Source organism: Phascolarctos cinereus, unplaced genomic scaffold (assembly GCF_003287225.1).
Source record: "Phascolarctos cinereus isolate Bilbo 61053 unplaced genomic scaffold, phaCin_HiC Scaffold_2;HRSCAF=192, whole genome shotgun sequence".
Lineage (NCBI taxonomy): Eukaryota > Metazoa > Chordata > Mammalia > Diprotodontia > Phascolarctidae > Phascolarctos > Phascolarctos cinereus.
Window position 1 is genome coordinate 48,113,780 of NW_027555625.1, and position 13,727 is coordinate 48,127,506.

A 13,727-nucleotide genomic window follows, 5' to 3' on the forward strand; every position below is an offset into this window, starting at 1 on the left:
GAGAGAAGGATGTGCTGTTGCAACAAGATTCCCCTTAACTGCCAGGAAAAAATATATGTTGCATGCAAAAGTGCAAAACTACTATAAATGAATAGAGTACACACCTCTCACAAAAAAAAAAAAAGATAAATTAGGGACTAAGGAATCACATTACAAAAATAATCTTTGCTTTATAAAAGGTTCCTTTAAATTATAAATTCATAGGAGCCCAGATTTAGAGCTGAAATGGACCTGGCAAATTATCTAATCCAAACCCATCATTTTACAAATGAAGAAACTGAGACCCAGAGAGATTAAGTGATTTGCCCAAGACCACTCAAGTACATCAAATAGCCATATAAATCCAGATTCCCAAAATCTAAATCCTTATTGTCACATTGCTTCCCTTTCCTCTTTGACATCTAAAATATGGGGGGGAGGGGGAGAGAGAGAGACAGAGAGACAGAGACATGTACACACACAAATACATATGTAACCCCTGTCCCAAAGACCACTGATAGAGGACTCTTCTTATTGACAGGGATGAAGGCCCTATCTTGTGTGAGCAGTGAGATGGGTTTGGGCAGAAGAGAGAATGTCTCAGTTCTTAGTACTGCAGTCTCCTTGAATACTCTTCAGGGTCAGTCCTTTAGGGACTCTTCAAGCATCAAATCTTCAAGGTTCTTCAAACACTTCAGCTGCCTCTGGCTTCTAGCTTCTAGCTTTGAGAGAAAAGATAGAAGAGGTCAACCCCACTTCAGTTTGCTGAAGGAAAAGACTCTTGGAAGGTAAGAAAGGAATGAGTAGTCTCCATATTGTCCCTGTTCCCAGTCTGCTACTCTAGAGACTACAGGAGATTCCCCTTGGGTGAGATCTAGGACACTTTCTTGGTTGAGCTGAGTTATCTGTTTCCCAAAGGGACAGCTTCTTCACACTGTATAATGTGGTTTATATTCTCCTATGCATACCATCTCTGATTTCTACTTGGCTATAATTTGGATAAATGGGTTTCTTTGCTTTTCTATTTGTGTGTTTATTGTGGAACTGGTATGTGGTAGGGAAGAAATCAAGCCTTGGATATAGAGTTTGGGGTCTTACTTGCCCCCCATACATCAAAATGACAAAGTAACTAGAACATAGATGGAACCCAATCACATCCCCTAGAAGTCATCAATTACAACCTTCAGATGAGGGAATTGAGTCTTACAAGGGCTAAGTGACTTGCTCAAGTTCCCATAGCTAATAAATGTCAGGGGCAGAATTTGAAAACAGGCCTTCTGACTCCAAGTCCTGCACTCTCTATTTGATAAACCATGCCATGGCTCAAATGAGCTTTATAACCATAAAAGACCACATAGTAAGCTATTATTGGTAGTATGTAACCTAAGACCCAAAGCCTATTGGTGTGGGGCTCTTTCCTCATTTGATGGAAAGCAATGCCCTAAGCATCTGAGCAGCATAGGGCAGAATTGGGAAGAGAGGAAGAATAGAGAGATCTGGTCTCTTCAGTTCTCTTCAGGTTCTTCTATCTTCTGTTTTTGAGAGAGAAGATGGGCTGTTCCAATATCTCTCCAAGTCGCTGAAGGCCGAGGCAGACTCTGAGAAGTTGACATAAGAGCTGGCAGTCTCCATCATGTCCCTATCTTCAGCTTGCTGTACTAGAGATCAGGGAATTTTTCCACTAGCTGAGAACTGGGACTCTCTCTCTCTCTCTCTCTCTTCTCTCTCTCTCTCTCTCTCTCTCTCTCTCTCTCTCACTTTCTCTCCACTGAGTTATCTCACTCCCAATGTGAGAGCTCCTTCAATCTGTATTATCTGCCTCCTATGTTTACTTTCTCTGATTTCTGTTTTGCTACAGACTTGGATAAATGCTGGCTATTTGCTATTTGTGTTCATTGTAGAACTGGTATTTTATGGGAAGGGAGTCAAACCTTGTCTATAAAGCTTTATTGTTGTTGCGCAGTCATTCAGTCATATCTGTCTCTTTGTGACCCTGTGCACCATTATGTCCATGGGGTTTTCTTGACAAAGATACTGGAGTGGTTTGCCATTTCTTTGTCCAGTGGATTAGGGCAAACAGAGGTTAAGTGACTTGCCCAGGGTTACACATCTGGTAAGTGTCTGAGGGTGCATTTGAACTCAGGTCTTCCTGATTCCAAGACCACTGCTCTATCCACTGAGCACCTAGATGCATCTTACATAAAGTTTTATTGGTCATTTCAGAACCGAAACAAGTTTATCCAAACTGGCATGACTTCATGAAAATACTGTTATGTAACTGCTAAATTTATTGATAATATGTATCTCCTAAAAGTATGAATGCTATATATGTAACTAATGGTTATATGTTTAAACATAAAAAGTCATTGGCATTGTTTTCATGATTTGAAACTGAATATAGTTTGTTCAGTTTGTTGAAAACTGTTGTTTCAGTTGGGTTCACCTCTTCATGACCCAATTTGGGGTTTTCTTGGCAAAGATACTGGAGTGATTTGAACTATTTCCTTCTCTAGCTCATTTTATAGATAAGGAAAAGAGATAAACAGAGTCAAGTGACTTGCCCGAGGTCACATACCTAGTAAGTGTCTAAGGCTGGATTTGAATTGGGGAAGATGAGTCCTCCTGACTCCAGGCCCTATACTCTATCCACGAAGCCACCAAGCTGCCCTATATAAAGTTTGCCCCAACCGATCTCCCATGAATTAATAATGATCCAGAATTTACCTTGAACCTAAAATTTACTTCCCCTAAAATAACAATAGTTAAGGAAGCCAATAGATAACAATTTTAGCCCAGCATGTGCTCTCTAAGTAGAGCTGAGAGCTAACCTCTGGCCCCAATCTTCTGCTCCCCCTCCTGGCAGGAATTAAAGTCTCTCTTAGAGAAGGGTGTGGGGAGGAGATGCTAGAGATGCCTGTCCTTGACTCCCTGCAAGCCACATCAAGACAGCCACACTACATGTTGGAGTTCTCTCTACAGGAATGTGATCATAATTTCTGGTTCCTTATTTTGCAGTAAACTGTGGGGTTTTGTTTGTCTTTTCCAAAAAGCCTTGGGCCATTTTTTTCCCTGTCCTTCTGTGGTTCTTAAGTATCTTGACTCATGACCAGCCCATTGTTTTCTAAATGGCACCTCTGGTGTGAGGGCTGCTCATTCACCTTTGGTATCTGCCTGGCACCCAGCTCTCACCTGTGGCTCCAAGAAGCTGCAGCATGCACAGCAGCTACACCAAGAGAAACATCTCAATGGATGGGCTAAACCAGGTGAGGGTAACTCAAATCAGCCAGTGAGTTAGCAGTACATCTGCTCCAAGCATGTGAAGATTTCCTCCGCTAGAATGGGTGAATGAGAACCATTTGTTCCGACGGTCGTGAAGTCAGCTGAAGCAAGCATTGTAGAGTACTTAGAACTTGGTCAGACATCAAAGACACCAAGCTCATGCACTGCATCCTGGGCCATTACCAGTCATCTTGACTTTTGACTTGCCTCTGGACTTCAATAACTCTGGAAGAGAGAGTGAGTCTGATGACTTGGGGCAACTCTGCCTCACTTAAATTCAGTTCATGTGCCAATCAAGACACCACCCCCTGAAGTCTTTGGTCCTCTTCAAAAGAAAAGACAAACTGGGGGCAGCTAGGTGGTGCAGTGGATAGAGCACCGGCCCTGGAGTGAGGAGGACATGAGTCCAAATCTGACCTCAGACACATAACACTCACCTGCGTGACTCTGGGCAAGTAAGTCACTTAACCCCAATTGCCTCACTAAAAGAGAAAAAGGACAAAGAAGAGCAAATAGGACTACTTGAATATACCTTTTAGTACAGATCGCCTCAGGCTTTTACTGAATGGTCACTGAAAGCTCCAGCCTTCAATTGGTTTATACTTTTGTTGTCTTGGAAGGAGTTTAGATAGGAATTGTTTTCTACAAACAGCCTGGCTTACAATTTCTGTTCTAAAAGTTTTTGTGAGGAAAAAAATTGTTTTTGTTTCTGCTGAGGAATTTTACCATCTCAGTTTCCTAATTTCTTATCTAGCCCTTTGTACTTGAATGGATGTTGCCTCAGGCAAACAGTCTGAGGCTGAGAAACTTCTTTAATTTAGGAAATTCCTGACTATGTTTTGCTGTGGTAATTTTTTGTTTCAGAAGTAGATTTTTTTTTCTCTATTCTATAAAATTCTTTTGTTTACATTTTTCTTTAATTTTTTTTCTTCATAGGAAGCAGACTTTCTTTAGTCCCAGATAATTTTGTTTTCCCAGGTCCTACCCTCAGATCTATTTAATGTAAATTTCATTTTGCTTTATTATGAGGTTTTTGAAGAACTGAAACAAATTTTCCAAACTGGTGTGACTTCATGAAAATATTGTTATGCAACTGCTAAAATTATTGATAATGTGTATCTCCTAAAAGTCTGAATGCTACTATATGTATAATTAATTGTTACATAAAAAGTTATTGGCATTGTTTTCATGATTTGAATTCATATCTTTTCCTGTATTATTATATTGCTTAAGCACAGTATACTAATCCAACAGACCATTTTTGTTTTAGTACATTACATTGATTAATTTCTTTAATATTTGTATATTAATATGGGCACACATGGAGCAATCTCTAGAAAACATGGAAGCTAAGGTAATTAAGGAGTACTGTCTTGTTGTTGCATTTGAAAATCATAGCTCTCTTCTAAAATTAAGAATAGACCCAGACCTTAAGAATGAGAACATTTTAAGGATATTAGGCAGAAAAATGAAAGGATTAGAAGTATACAGGTAAGGCCACTGATTTCCAGGCAGGTAAAGCAACTCAGGAAATTTTTCTAATCTTTTTTTTTATTTTCCTTTTAGGCAACTGGGGTTAAGTGACTTGCCCAGGATCACACAGCTAGTAAGTGTTAAGTATTTGGTCTGAGGTCAGATTTGAACTCAGGTCCTCCTGACTTCAGGGCTGGTGCTCTATCCACTGCACCACCTAGCTGCCCCAATTTTTCTAATCTTGCCTGAGAATTTTGACCACAAAGATATACCTGAGGAATTAAGAGTAAAGAGTTATTTCTGGGAGTTCTAGACTTGTCTATGCTCTGAGGATAGGGAATTGCTTAAAAAAGGTAGGAGACCTTCTAATTAAAGCAGGTGTTTCTACAGAGACTGAATGTCTCAATTAAATCCAAGAACCCCACTTCATCTGTGAGTAAGGATATGGCCATACTCCCTTGGTAGATATGCCATAGGTTCCGACTTTGCATTTTCTATGGACAGGAGCCATGTATATCAGAACAATCCTGAAACACTTGTGTTGGACAGGCAAGTCTGTGCCTGTGATATTGAAAGGTCTCACAACCAGACAAAATCATAAGCCTGACAGAAAACCCAAGGGGAATAGCTGCAGCAGCCATGGAGGGCCTCACAGAAGCAAAACCAGACATAGTCTGGCATGACTGTATGTAAACTTTCGCTGAGATGTTTGAAGGAGTAGAAGACCCGTATGCTAATTTTGTCTCTAATACTGTGCAGCTTGAAAGAGAAAAACCCATTGAGTACTTCCTTGGGATCGAACAACCAATACTAATACAATACTAATATACAGGACTGATATAGAAAGGCACTGTGGATCCTGAGAATGCAGGAAAAAAGGCATTGCCAAGATTGAGCCAGGGTTTGTAGGTGACCCTCGTGCATCTGATGTCATCAGATCTATATGGACACATTGCCAACAATGGCTGAGGTGAACCAAGTATTCTTGAGTTTCAATATGATTCACGGGGCTCAGGTTCAGAAGGTTCCAGGCCTTCTTGAGTATGGGACAAGAGTACCACCAGATTAGATGGGCTAGCAAAGAGAATGCAGGATAGGTCACAAAGAAGTTAAAATCTGACACAACTTTGGAAAATAGAGCAGGGCCAAGGAAAGAGATAACCCTGGGCTCTAATGACAGTCACATTGACCTAGTTATCAATTCCGTATGGGTCTATTCCACCTCCACTCATAGGACCTCATGTAGAAGTTGTGGTGAAAAATTGAGAATCTGGACTGCAAATTGAGAATGTGGACTGCAATGCTGTTCCGGACAGTGGATCTCAAGTTACCAACATTTTCCAATCTTTTATCACACATTTCTAGGTGAAATTCCTTTAAAGCCTATGACAGGGGTTGCACTTAGTGATTTGGATAATAAAGGCTATCATACCTGGGATACCTTGAGGTAAACTGGACACTTCCCAAGGAAGTCATTGGTGTCAACAGTAGACACTGTGTCTCTAATATGTCCAGACCCTCTGACACTCATTGGAGCATCAGCACTAATCTGAAGTAATTCTAGTCTTTTCAGATTCTAGCAGAATACTTCAAGCAACAAGCTGGAACCGCAAACCTATACACTTTGACTAGTCATGCAGGCTGTGCAGAAGCTTTCAAGAGGATAGAGACAAGAGGTTTCAATGAATATCACAAGGATCCTAACTGTTCACCCTCTGAGCTACATCCTCAGGTATTTTATTTTGGGGACTCCCCAGTACCACAAGAATGGAAGGATAGGTTGAGGCTGGCACTCAACAAGGGGACAGTCATATTCTCATTTAATGAGTGGTATGTGGGCTGTGCTGACGGAAAAGCCACAGAATTCAGCTCACTGATTCCCAACCATTCAAAGAAAGAACTAGGAGGATTCCTCTGTGAAGTATGATGGAAGATCTCAGAAACCACCTCAAAGAAATTCTGGTTAATGGCATCAACACAAAATCCAGTGGCCCACATGCCTCACCCATAATGGTGGTGCCTGAGAAAGAAAGAAAAGATATGAATGTGTGTAGATTACCAAGCTTTGAACAAAAGAACTGAAATGGACTGATACACTATGCCACAGGTATATGCCCTTGATTGTCTTCTAGGGAGCCAATAGTTTGCATTCATGGACTTACTTACATAGTAGTTGTTACCAGATTTCTATACCTGAGGAAGAGAGGAAAAGATTGGTTTCATCTCTCTAGCAGGACTCTACCAGTTTGAGCGAATACGCCAAAGCACCTCAGGGGGCACCAGCCACTGTCCAAAGGCTAATGGAGAAAGTAGTTTGGGACAGGAATTAGCTGTGTCAATTAAGTACCTTGATGAATGACATAGCTGTCTTTGGCAAGATACTGAAGGAACAGGAAAAGACGCTGATGAAAGTGTTCGATTGGTTGGAGGAAGCTGTTCTAAAGCTGTCAACTGACAAATGCCAATTCTATAGAGCTACTATGAAGCATTAAATATGTGGGCCACATTGTTTCACAACAAGGTGCAAACCCTAATCCAGAGAAGCTAGAAGTGACCACACCTACAAAAATCTTAGAGATTTAAGGACTTTTTCTGGGATTTAGTGGTCACTATGGCAAATTTGTTAAGAACTACATTGTTACTGCTAAAGCACTAAATTACCTCACTCATGCACATGTGATTGCAGAGACCCAGGATCAAAAAATTTTGGCAAGCAAGGCAAAATTAATGATTAAAACCTACAAAATCTTTTGGAGACAAATGGACCAACAAATGTAAAAAAACATTCAAGGACATAATCAACAGCCTTACCCATGCACTGGGATTGGCTTATGCAGACTCAAATAAACCTTTTGCTCTCTGCATAGAGGCCATCCTGGAAGGTTTGGAAGTTTTCCTATGCCAGAAGAACAATGGTCACCAGACTCCAATTGCATTTGCCAGCAGAAGTTTAAACTGATCATGTGTCTTGCTACCTTGTCCATTATCTTGAGCTGTTGGCTTTAAAATCAGCTATTACGGAGAAGTTCAAAGACTATGTATATACAGCAAAAGTTTTAAGTGTAGACAACAATCCATTGACCTATCTTGATCAAAGACACAGCTTACCAGAGTTGGGTAGTAGCACTAGCCAATTATGGTTTCAGGATACATTAAGCTTTTCTTAAGCTCCTACTATGTGCTAGATGCCACTCCCACTCTCACAGGTGACATGTATCTTTTACTGAGCATATCCGTTTTCCTATCCATCTATGCTGATAGCACTACTGTGCACAGTAGCTCCTGCTGTACATTAAGCTTTTCCAGAAGTAAGCCCAGAAAGAACCTGAATGCCTGAACTGATCCCAACAAAGTCAAAGGTTCTCAGGATGGTATCTGGAATTTCCCACCAAGCAATGGGCTGTTATTATTCATACTGGAAGGGAAGTACTTAAATAGCAACCAGGGAAGTGGAAGAAGAAAAAAGTGTGAAAGAAAGAAAGAAAATCCCATTTGTTCCCTGCCTCTCACATACATTCCTCTGCTGTCTCACCATTCCTTAGTAAGAATCTCTTTTCCCTCTCTACTAGTTACAAGTGCTGGTTAGGAAGCAAAAGAAGATGAGCTCTATTTAATCTCTGACAATGAGGACTCAACCCACAGAGACACTTTTTTTAATTCCTTTTAAATGGCACTACAACATTCACTTTGCTGTTGACTTTTTTTTTTATCCAGATTCATGATTTTGTCATGATGGGAAAATCTCTGGTGTCAAAATCCTCTCTACCTGATACATTTCAACCATACAGCTATATGCTTACTCTCTTTGTACTGTTATTTTCCACCAGTAGAATGTAAGCTTTTTGAGAGCAGGGGCAATTTCATTTTGGTCTATCACCAGAACCTAGCACAAGGGATGACATAAAATAGGTAGCTAGGTAGCACAGTAAATAAAGCATTGTGGCCAGAATAAGGAAAACCTGAGTTCAAATCTGCCCTCTGACACTTACTAAATGTGTGACTCTGGGCAAGTCACTTAACCTCAGCTTCCTCAACTATAAAATAGGGATAATAACAGCACCTATCTTCCAGCATTCTTGTGAGGATCAAATGAAATAATTTTTGTGAAGCACAGAGTGCCTAGTACATAATAGGCACTAGACAAATGCTAGTTATTATTATCATGTACTTAATAGATGCTTATTGGATGAAAGAATGAACTTGTAATTTTAGAAAATTGTTTGAGACACTAAGAGATTAATGATTTACCCATGTACACCAATTTGTGTCAGAGGCAGGATCTTAATCTAGGTCTTCCAGACTCCAAGGCTGGCTATCTAACCACTATACCACACATGATCATGGGTCTTATGTAACATGCTACTAGTTACAAATTACATATACATACATACACACACACACACACACAACACACGTATGTAGGCATTGTTACCAGACACTCCCAAAACCAAGTTTTAAAAAAATATGGACACTTTATTCCTGATACAGTGTAGAAAGCACTTGGAGAAGTCAATTAGATACATATCCTTGGACAAATAATTTTTTGTACCTTGATTTCTTTATCTGAATGACAAAAATGAATGTCAACAACATGTGTTCCACTGACCTTAAAGGGTGATTGGAAGGATAAACCAAAAATAATGTACAAGAAAGCATTTTGAAAAGTGCTTTATAATATATATATAACATAATAGATAATAGATAAATAAAATATTGTTATTGCTTCCTTACAAAGGAATTCCATACAGGTACAGAAATTCCAAAATCTTTTATCCTAAGAGTCAGGATGGAGAGTTAGGATTTTTTTCCAGGAATTTCATATCTAAGAGTCACCAGTAATGGAAGCATGCCTGCTATAATACCATATAGAAGATCCTGCCCAAGGTAGTTTATAAAAAGTTCAAGGGACATTCCTGTCTCATGATGCACATATATAGCTTCCATTAACATTAATAGCATCTATGTGCTCAGATCCAAAGGAAGACTTTTGTCTTAAAAGAGAAGTATACTCATCTAAAACATGAACCAAAACCGACAGATTTAATGTTGTAGGAGGGAAAAGAAAAAAACTGAAAAATCATTAAACATTTCGTCTATTAACTAGTGAATATCACTTAATAGTGTAGGGGTGGGGAAGGGAGGGGAATAAAGGTCTCTCTTGAATTTCTCTTGTGAATTAAAAAAGTTCACCTAGGAAAGAAGCATTTTAGCAGGGTTCAGAATAAGAAAATATATCCTCAGAAAAATTTATTGAGAAGCTATTTTGCTTTATTCCAAGAAAAGATAAATGAAACCATTCTCGCATTTCTGTAAAATAGATCATTATTAAATTGCCAAATTACATGCACAATTAAATCTATTTATTAAACAAGACATATGCCAACAACACTGCAATAATCCTGTAGGCCATAATAGCAAATTTTCAACTTTAATAACAACACTGTGCAGCCAATACTCACAGGGCTCATTTGAAAAGCTGGGGCACTCAGTAATTGAAACTGAAATTATACAATTAGGCACTTGAGTAATTTAAATATGAGCATAAGTGTCCTGAACTGTGTTGCTTCTGGCTTTTAGTCAAATTTACTAGCACAAGTCGGACTTTATCACTCGAATGATTTCTGCCGTAGATCAGATTTTGCCAAACAGAAATTGAAAATTATTTGAAGTATTATTTTTATAATTTTTATGACCATGCATTTTCTGCTATATTACTATATCCTCCTCCTAATTAAAATTTCACAGAGATAATCAAAGTACTGCTTTGAGGATTTGGATGGAAATACAAAGATAGCTGTATTCTGATTTGCCTAGTTATTTCCAGTTAGAGGGGCAATAGAGAAACTGCTTAAATAGTGTAATGGGAACATGAGTCTTTGCTGTCAAGGCAGGGTTTCCAGCAGCACTCACTCCTTCCCTGTGAGTGCTTCTAATTCTTACTTGGACCTTCTCCAATCAGAGGGTAACTTGCACGGTCTTCTTGGCAAAAATACTAGAGTGGTTTGCCATTTTACAGATGAGGAAGCTGAGGCAAACAAGGTAGGGTTAAGTGACTTGACTAGGGTTACTCACACAGCTAGTCACTATCTGAGGTCAGATTTGAACTCAGGTCTTCCTGACTCCAGGCCCAGCACTCTATCCACTGCACCATCTAGCTGACCACTCACCAACAGGGATAAAGGGAAATAAAAAGGTCAATAGAAATCAGTACAAGAGTCTTTCCTCATCCCCAGAATAACTGGAGTCAGCCACCCCTAACTTCACTAGAAGTGAGTGCCCAGGACAATTAAATAAGAAGACTGGAAGATGATTAGTTAAGAAGATGGAAGCAGGGAAGAAAAAAGGTCTTTATAGCCACCTGAAATAGGGGAAAGGGGGAGACTGGGTAAACTAGGAGGTGAGGGGAATGGAGTAGTTAAAGTGAGACTTGAAAAAGAAATGTTACTAGAAATGTGCTAACTACCTCAAGAGCATTTTGGCCCTAGCCACTAAATTGTAAGAGAGCTGTAACACTTCTTCTAAAGGAAGAAAAGAATTAGCATCATAAAAAATATAAAAGGATAGGATTTTAGAAAATTATTCCCCCGGGGGCCTCCTGAGTGATGTCATCTAGAGAATTTGAAGATATAGATAACTGAGTTTGGGGAATGAGAAGTGATTTTATAAATAATCTAATTGAGGAGTTCTTAACATGAGAACCATATGTTTTTTAAATGAGTTAACATTTTATTTTCCCTTAATTACATACAAAAAAGTTCTTTCTCTGGAGATGAATGGCATTTTTCATCATAAGTCTTTTGGAATTGTCCGTGATCATTGTATTGCTGAGAATAGCTAAATCATTCACAGCTGATTATAGTACAATATTGCTTTTACCGTGTACAATGTTTTCCTGGTTCTGCTTATTTCACTTTGCATCATTTGTGTTAAGTCTTTCTAGGTTTTTCAGAGAGCATCCTACTCATCGTTTCTTATAGCACAATAGCATTCCATCACAATCATATAAAACAACCTGCTCAGCCATTCCCCAATTGATGGGCATCCCCTCCGTTTCCAGTTCTTGGCCACCATAAAAAAACTTCTGCAAACACTTTGTGCGTGTGGGTCCTCTCCCTTTTGTCTTTTGTTTTGTTTTAATCCCTTTGGGATACATACCTAGTAGTGGCATTACTTGATCAAAAAGTATGCATGATTTTATAGTCCTTTGGGCATAGTTCCAAACTGCTCTACAAAATGTTTGAAATCGGGGCAGCTAGGTGGCTCAGTGGATAGTGCACCAGCCCGGATTCAGGAGGACCTGAGTTCAAATCCAGCTTCAAACACATAAGACTTACTAGCTAGGTGACCCTGGGCAAGTCACTTAACCCCATTGCCTAACCCCCCCCCAAAAAAAGTTTACAACTTTACCAACAGTGCATTAGTGTCTCAATTTTGCCACATCCACTCTAACATTTGTCATTTTCCTTTTCTGTCACATTACCAATTTGAGAGGTGTGAAGTGGTAGCTCAGAGTTGTTTAATTTGCATTTCTTTAAATAATAGTGATTTAGAGCATTTTTATGTGACTATAGATAGCTTTGATTACTTTGTCTGAAAACTGCCTGTTCATATCCTTTGACCATTTATCAACTGGGGAATGGTTCTCATTTTTATAAATTTGACTCAGTTCTCTACATATTTGAAAAATGAGGTCTTTATCAAAGAAATTTGATGTAAAATTTTTCACAGTTATGATTACTGTGTATTTCTCTCCATCCTAGTCCCCCTTTTTACCCTACTCTTTCGCTCCTTTCACCTTGTCCATCCTCAAAAGTGTTTTGCTTCTGTCTTTTACCTACCCCAATCCTTCTCTCTCTCTCTCTCTCATACACACACCCTTCTCTTATCTCCTTCCCTTTCTACTTTCCTGTGGGGTAAGATAGATTTCTATACCCAACTGAGTGTGTATGTTATTCCCTCTTCATGCCACATAAACTTGTTTTTTAAAAAATATTTTGACAACTATATTTCACCATAATTGGTTTCCTTTATAATCCTATGTATTTTATTTATGCATTTAAGAACATTATTCTGAGATGAGGTCCATAGGTTTCACCTATGTGAAGTATGTAGTCACACCTATGTAATCCAGAATACAAAAAAGGGTTAAGAACTTCTGCTCTAGTCTAACCTGATTATTTAACAGAAAAGGAAACTGAGGCTCAGCAAGACAATATGATTTGCCCCAAATCACAGAAATGATTAGTAGGTGATCGCCCAGGACCCTAACTCCTAGCCTTGTGTTCTTTCCTCTCATAAGACTTGTTTATTCACTGAGCACAGCACCTGGCCATCATCTCTGCTTTGCAAATGAACTGAGTACGCTCAGATAACTGAGCGCTGAAAGGCTTGAAGGTCTCCCTCACTCCTCATCAGGGTACTTTAGCCACTCCAATGGGCCACTTCACTGACACACTAGAAAAGCTGGCCATTAGCAACAAACCCAAGCCTCTCCTCAGGCCCCCTAACATTCATAGGAATGTTTTATGTAACAAATCACACTATCAGTGGAGCAGACTTGAACTCAGTGTAAGAAGACTGAGGCTTTTTTGCCAACCAAAATAAAACTGTAAGCAACCAGGCTTGGCTGCTAGAAGGTATGTACAATAAAGGCAGGACTGCAGGCTTGGTGTGCTACAGAATAATATCACTCCTTAGCCAACTTGTTGTTCTGGCTTAAATTTGTTTGCAGCTAAACCAGAGATATTTTGGGATTATTTAACACTAAAATAGATACTTTTTTATAACAGAGGACAATGATTTTTGCCCAGATATATAGAGGCAAAAAAAAAAAGAAAGAAACAATCAGAGTCTGAGCAATATGGTGTATTGAAAAGCCCAGGAGCAGGAGGAGCTATGTCTGGCTTGCCCTGGAGAAGACTCTGGGTGTGAAAGTGCCCTTGGCCCAGAGGACATCCTAGGACAGTGCCTACAGAAGCTGCTAGATGAATAGTGAG